The 6,940-nt window shown below is 41.8% G+C and overlaps 1 long non-coding RNA gene across 1 annotated transcript; it reads left to right on the plus strand.

Annotated features, from left to right (window-relative positions):
• The first annotated feature begins 4,874 nt into the window (after positions 1 to 4,874).
• LOC125638415 (uncharacterized) lies at positions 4,875 to 6,470 on the plus strand. Its single transcript, XR_012668758.1, has 3 exons — positions 4,875 to 4,949; positions 5,132 to 5,236; positions 6,380 to 6,470. It is a non-coding gene; the product is annotated as an uncharacterized LOC125638415 (long non-coding RNA).
• Positions 6,471 to 6,940: the final 470 nt, after the last annotated feature.

Here is a 6,940-nt window from a genome sequence, read left to right on the forward strand (position 1 = left end):
AGAAAAGTCAGAATAAAATGGAAAATCTAAGTCTTCAGTGTATTTAATATCATTTCTGTCTTCTCACATGCCTCCAGGTATAATGGTTACCCTGAGTAAGCAGAGTTTCTTTGGAGGCAAATAGTCCTCTTCCTTGCCACTCCTCCAATTTTCATAGAATCATAGAATCATAGAATATAAGGGTTGGAAGGGACCCCAGAAGGTCATCTAGTCCAACCCCCTGCTCGAAGCAGGACCAATTCCCAGTTAAATCATCCCAGCCAGGGCTTTGTCAAGCCTGACCTTAAAAACCTCTAAGGAAGGAGATTCTACCACCTCCCTAGGTAACGCATTCCAGTGTTTCACCACCCTCTTAGTGAAAAAGTTTTTCCTAATATCCAATCTAAACCTCCCCCACTGCAGCTTGAGACCATTACTCCTCGTTCTGTCATCTGATACCATTGAGAACAGTCTAGAGCCATCCTCTTTGGAACCCCCTTTCAGGTAGTTGAAAGCAGCTATCAAATCCCCCCTCATTCTTCTCTTCTGCAGGCTAAACAATCCCAGCTCCCTCAGCCTCTCCTCATAACTCATGTGTTCCAGACCCCTAATCATTTTTGTTGCCCTTCGCTGGACTCTCTCCAATTTATCCACATCCTTCTTGTAGTGTGGGGCCCAAAACTGGACACAGTACTCCAGATGAGGCCTCACCAATGTCGAATAGAGGGGAACGATCACGTCCCTCGATCTGCTCGCTATGCCCCTACTTATACATCCCAAAATGCCATTGGCCTTCTTGGCAACAAGGGCACACTGCTGACTCATATCCGGCTTCTCGTCCACTGTCACCCCTAGGTCCTTTTCCGCAGAACTGCTGCCTAGCCATTCGGTCCCTAGTCTGTAGCTGTGCATTGGGTTCTTCCGTCCTAAGTGCAGGACCCTGCACTTATCCTTATTGAACCTCATCAGATTTCTTTTGGCCCAATCCTCCAATTTGTCTAGGTCCTTCTGTATCCTATCCCTCCCCTCCAGCGTATCTACCACTCCTCCCAGTTTAGTATCAACTCCTCCCAGTTTAGTATCATATGGATCATTTTACATATGGATGAATGGAATCTCATCGTTAGACAGGTAGATTCAGCCTCATAAAAGAATGCACATAAATCTAAGGCTGTACTTTCTTTTTACCCTGTTCCTGGTTATCTTCCTGACAGGGTATTTAATGAACGAAAAAGAAGTTTCTCTGATTATATTTGGCAAGGGTGTAGCCCATGGACTGAGTTCTGCATTGTCTGAATTGCCCAAGAACATGGGGAGTTGGCTTGTAGTGATCTTCTTGTTGCCAGACTGAAAAATACGATCACATGAAGTCTAGATGACTCTTACAATACTTGGCTCTCCTTGACATTTTCTGCATGAAGCCTCCCTCCCTTGACATGTTACATCCAATTTTCTTCCCATAAAATTCCGTCTGCCATGAAATCTTAAATGGAATACCTCTCTGTTAATGCACATAGCATTAATAAAAGAGCTTATGCAATTTTACAAGCAAATTTACAGTTAACTGTCATAAACTTCTTCTGCATGTTCCCTTCCGATTTTTGAGGGTTATCTAGAGATTTGTGTCTAGATATAAGCTACAATCTCTATAAGCAGCCTGTTTCCTCCTGTCGGTTTCACTGACAGATGGCACTAGACAACTTTGAAGACATTACAATATACTTCCATAGTAGCAAACCAAGACTGTGATGTCACAAGCATCTGACTCTGAGGTCACTGAAGGACAGAGGGGGAAAAAGGGAGGCTGGGCTTGTGATGACTCACAAACATCAGCATCCATGGGAAAAGCATGGCAGTTTAATTGGATTGTAGTAAAATGGGATCATGAGTGTGAAGAGAGCGGTGTAGCCTACTGCGGAGTGCAGGAGTGAAAAGAGTGTGGTCCATGGAGGAAGCATGGGCCCCTGAATTGTACAAAATGTGCTCTAGTCACCTTAAATTGCAATCAGCAGGTGTTGCCTACAGAGACTGCAGGTTCCAGTAGGCAGAAGATGTCTCACTGTTAATTCCTCATTGTTATTTATGATGACAATATTGGGTTTACTATTTACTGAATGATGATGATGAGCTTAGTACTATACAGAAAGAGTGCCTGACACTGCATGGTGCTGAACATCTGCCAGTCACTGAGTAAGGAAACCACTCCCTGAGTGATTGCCCTTTGTATAATGGGGATGATGACATTTACTAACATAGGAACAAAACTGACATATAGGCACAGTCCCAGTTTTGGGTGATGTGAAGCTGCCATGTCCCCCGAGGGCTACAAGGAGCTCTTGTGCTTCCAAAAGATACAATCCATGGCTGCTCCTGAACCCTTTGTGTTGGCTAGTGGTGCTAATCTGGTGCAGTCCTAGCATTCAGATGAGCACAAGCAGAGCTGGGCAGGAAATGGTTTTCCCATCCCACCAATAGTTATCAGGAGATACATCAAAACTGCTACTTTTCTGCAAACAGTTTTGTTTCAAAGAATCAGCATTTTCCAATGAAAAAAATCATTTGGGTGGAAAATTCCCAACCAGCACAAAGCACAAGGACTGTCTGTGATTCTGTTGTGCTTGAGCATAGAGGTGCAGGTGCAATGAAGAAAGGTCTTTGCAACTTCTCCATTTCTTGTGCACTCACATAGGGCACAATCTAGCCTTCGCTCCGTGAAGCCCTTGGAGCACTGCAGGTGAAAATCACTGTGTGCTGAGTGTCTTCTTTAAACAAGATTGGTAAATATTTTGTTATAAATCTAGAGGGTTAAATATATAAACGTGGTAGAGCCATACACATAGACAAACATTCACATGCTTTTATCGGCAAGAGGTGGAGTATTTTGGGCAAGCTACATAAATGTCTAACTAACTTATACATTGTTTATTAGATGCAGATTTGATTCTGGCCCATATTTGTCACAGGAGGTTGCACCATTAATCAGGATAAAGATTTTGCAAGATGCATCCAACTACAACAGGTTGTGTCTTTCCTTTCTCTTCCAAGGTCCTCATCTCACACTCACCTATGCCAGCCCTCACTCTTTTCTGCCCATGTGTCCTGCTACCTATTGTGGTTTTTTATGAACACCTTTCTTTGTTCACTCCCCGCTTTTCTAGTCCTTCTTGGATCAAACCTGGCTTGCAAGCTGGCTGTCTCAAAGTGGAGGGATAGGAACTGGAACTAACTTTTTTCATCTTAAAGCCACCTTCAATGATGTTCACAGAACAATGAAAAGAAAGTGAGACAGGGACTGTTGGGCCTGTCTGAGAAGAGGAATTGGCAGCCAGAAGGGAGAGCGAGGAAGCTGCAATACATTGCTCTTCTTATTTGTAAACAGAATACCTGTGGGAGCTCTGTATAAGAGAAGCCTTCATTAATTACATCTGAGGAAGAATGTCTGCGTTAGAGCTGGGTAATTTGACACCATTCAGATACGGTTTAGATTGCTCTCCCTGAAGCTGTGGTACAGACTCTGGGCTCATCAGTCATGACTGGTGATGAAATAAAGCAAAGCCCATAAGGGATATTAGGTATTCTAAAATGTTACACAATAGTAAATCAGATCGAGCTCCATGGTTCATCTGAAATCCAATGCTGAACTTTGGATTCAGGCAAGAAAGTAGCTAATTGCAGTGTACTTACCAAATACCCTACAGTGTTTTGCATAGAAACACCTTCTATAACACCTCTTAGCCAAAGATCTTAAAAGGCTGAACAATCATACTTTAATGAAGGCCCCCAAACACACCTCTGTTCAGCAGGCACCATTTAAAACAATGGGCCACAAAAAGGAGAAATACATTAAAGATTGTGAGGTGCTCAGCCATACAAGTCCAGACAGCGAGAGAGAGAGAGAGGTCTGAGGTCAGCTGGAGAAAGTTCTTAGAGCTTTCTTTTTAATTTTTAAACCTGGTTTATTATTTCTAAATACACCAGTAGAAAATGCATTTTAGTACAGTAAACTGAACTACCTATGACTTTGAGAGTCACCAAACACACACACACACACATTATAAAGAGAGGACATTCAGTTTAGCTCAGCCCATAATGATAGACAGATTTTAATTATATGAAACTGAAGCAGACAGAAAAGATTTTCTTGATTATAGTCTTCATTGAAGTCATACAGGCCTGAAAATCTTCTCCCCTAGAATTACCTCACATGTCTTAAATTAGTGTGGGGGAACTGAGGGCATTCAGCAGGATTTGTACCTTGGTTCCAATGCCCATGTGTTTGGTATGGAATGTTTATTGTTTAGAAGCCAGAAGATACCTTTCTGATAGGATTCTGCTAATGCAAGCCTGATTCCATGCCCATGTTTTTCTTTACTGAAGCAGTAAGTCTCTGAACTTTGCTTGAACTTGCAATTCTCAGAACAGTACAGTACACATTTAATGCAATCCACCCTATTCAGATCTAAGTGGTATTTTATTATTTCACAAACCTCATAATCATTTTAATATTAAGAAGTTGCCTGGCTAGTAATCAGAATGCTGTTAATACACATTCCAGACAGGGACATCCCCTAAAACATTCTTCCACCCCCAGGTTTATCCACCAAGTCTGAAAAACAAGAAGGCCAGGACTCTTTCCAGTGGCAAAGCTATGTTCAATAATACATGGTCACAAGGCTGTTTTAAATAATATTTCCATTATTGTTCTGAATATGCCAAAAATAGATGCAATCTTTTATCTTCAGTGGAAGATTGCATTTGAACAAAACTTTTCTTGCAGAATATACAATGAAATGTATCTCAGGGCTCTAAAAAAGATGCAGTGTTTGCAAAATATTGTTCCATTAGCACAAATTAAGAAAAGGGGCATATAAGGTAGCAGTCTTCTGCCTGAATTGGTAATTAACCAACACCTCATCTTGGTGCTAGGGGATATTGTGCTGTTAAGATGCATACAGTTACCATTTACCCAGGTATGTTAAAATTCCTATGACCCTTTTGCAAAAGTTAAGGATGTTAATCCTATGGTCCTGGCAAAATTTGTAAATACAATCTGCAGTTTTTAGTGCATGCAGCTCTCTTCTTCATCTCTGGTCCTTGTTGCACTGCATTGTTAAATGGCTGCTGTGTTCAGTTCCAAATTTTATTTCAATAGGGCTGCCTGCAGAGGAAGTAACTATGCAACTTGCAAAGTAAGTGTGGCAGAATCAACATAATGGTCTCTCCTGAACCTTCATTCAGAAAAACAGCAGAATCTTTGGTAATCATTCTTTTATGTACATGGGGGCGGTGAGGGGAGGGCTCAAATCCCTAAGAATATGAAGATATTTGTTTTAGTGCTGTGATGGGGCATACAGGCTCCACACTAGCAAGATGAGGGTTAATGAGGATCAGGTTGGCCCCTGCTACCACTGGTAGCAGATGAAGTAGTGGAGAGTGGAGTTAAAAGGAGAAAGCCTACTTAGTTTGGCGCTATCCACAAAGAGAGCAGAGTTCCACTTCCCCCTAGGTGAGGGAAACCTAGTTTCAGCTAACCATCTGAGACAACTTGCTGCCTGGATGAGCCTTCCAGTGGATGAGATGACCAGGCCCAAGAGAACTAAATAAAAGGACTGGCCGCATGAAGACAAACTCTGAATAGAAGGGTGGGGTCCTGCCAAAAATGCCTTGGACAATCCTGAGTTCATAAAAAAGAACGAGGAGTACTTGTGGCACCTTAGAGGCTAACAAATTTATTTGGGCATAAGATTTTGTGGGCTAAAACCCACTTCATCAGATGCTTTGTTAGTCTCTAAGGTGCCACAAGTACTCCTCGTTCTTTTTTGATGATACAGACTAACATGGCTACCACTCTGAAATCTGAGTTCATAGTATTCCATTATTTTTGGACTTTAATACCCTGAAAGGGGTGCAACTCAAGTGTGCCTTTAGCCAGAAGGTTAGAGCACCATTGCACCAGATCCATACGAGGGGGCAACGGACCACTAGAGGCCCCACAACAGAGAAAGTGAATAGTGCCCCATTGGAACCCAAAAGGGCACCACGGAGGTGAGTATGTCACAAGTGTGTATACCAAAAAGGTCCATACTTGTGACAACAAATATTATAATTACTCCAAGATCCTTGGCTCATAAGTTGTATGAGTGGACAAAAAGTGGGAGATAAAGAAAGAAAGGGAGTAAGCAAGAGAATGTTTGCAGATCCTTGCTATTTTAACAGTGGGTTTGGGTCACCAAAAAAGAAGCCAGACTTGTACTGGCTCCAGAGTACTCAACAGAAAGGTCATCAGTTCTGGCTGTTAGGATACAGTATGTCTCTCGAGGTAGTGCTGAATGAAATCTGCACAGGCATTTGCAGTTATTTATAATTGTTGAGAAATTATGTTGCTTTTCATTTTTAACAGCGTAAAAATCCAGTTTGTTGCCCCCATGGGACAGAAGGCTTTAGAAGAAAAGCAATCTGTAGACGTGGTTTCTTTCTGCTCTACAAACACCGAATAGTCCATCCACAGCTAACTGTAATGGCGTGGAGCTCCCCAGATGAAGCTGAAAATGTGGAAGTCATTAAAGCTTTATAAACAAACCACTGTCTGAACCAAAAACTGAATTGGTGTTTGGATTTTTTTTCCCTTTCTTTTTCATTTCATGCCTGATTATCATCAACAAACCCTAAATTATGATAATAAAATATAAAATTACATCGGGCCTACATAAAATTCTCACTGTAATTTCAAAAGGATATATTCTTCTTCACTTTCTGTCCTAATGTTTTTGCAGTGTTACTATGTACCATTGAGCAGTTACCACATTTCAACCCAGAGGTGTCTGATACACAACCATGTTACCACAGGCCCTTTGGGAGTTTTGTATTGACTTTCAGAGGATCAGCATTGGGCCTTAAAGGCCTGAACCTACCAGATACCAAGCATCTTCAAAGGTGCACAGAACCTTGCAAGAGACACTGA

This window comes from Caretta caretta, chromosome 6 (genome assembly GCF_965140235.1).
Source record: "Caretta caretta isolate rCarCar2 chromosome 6, rCarCar1.hap1, whole genome shotgun sequence".
In the NCBI taxonomy this organism is placed as follows: Eukaryota; Metazoa; Chordata; order Testudines; family Cheloniidae; genus Caretta; species Caretta caretta.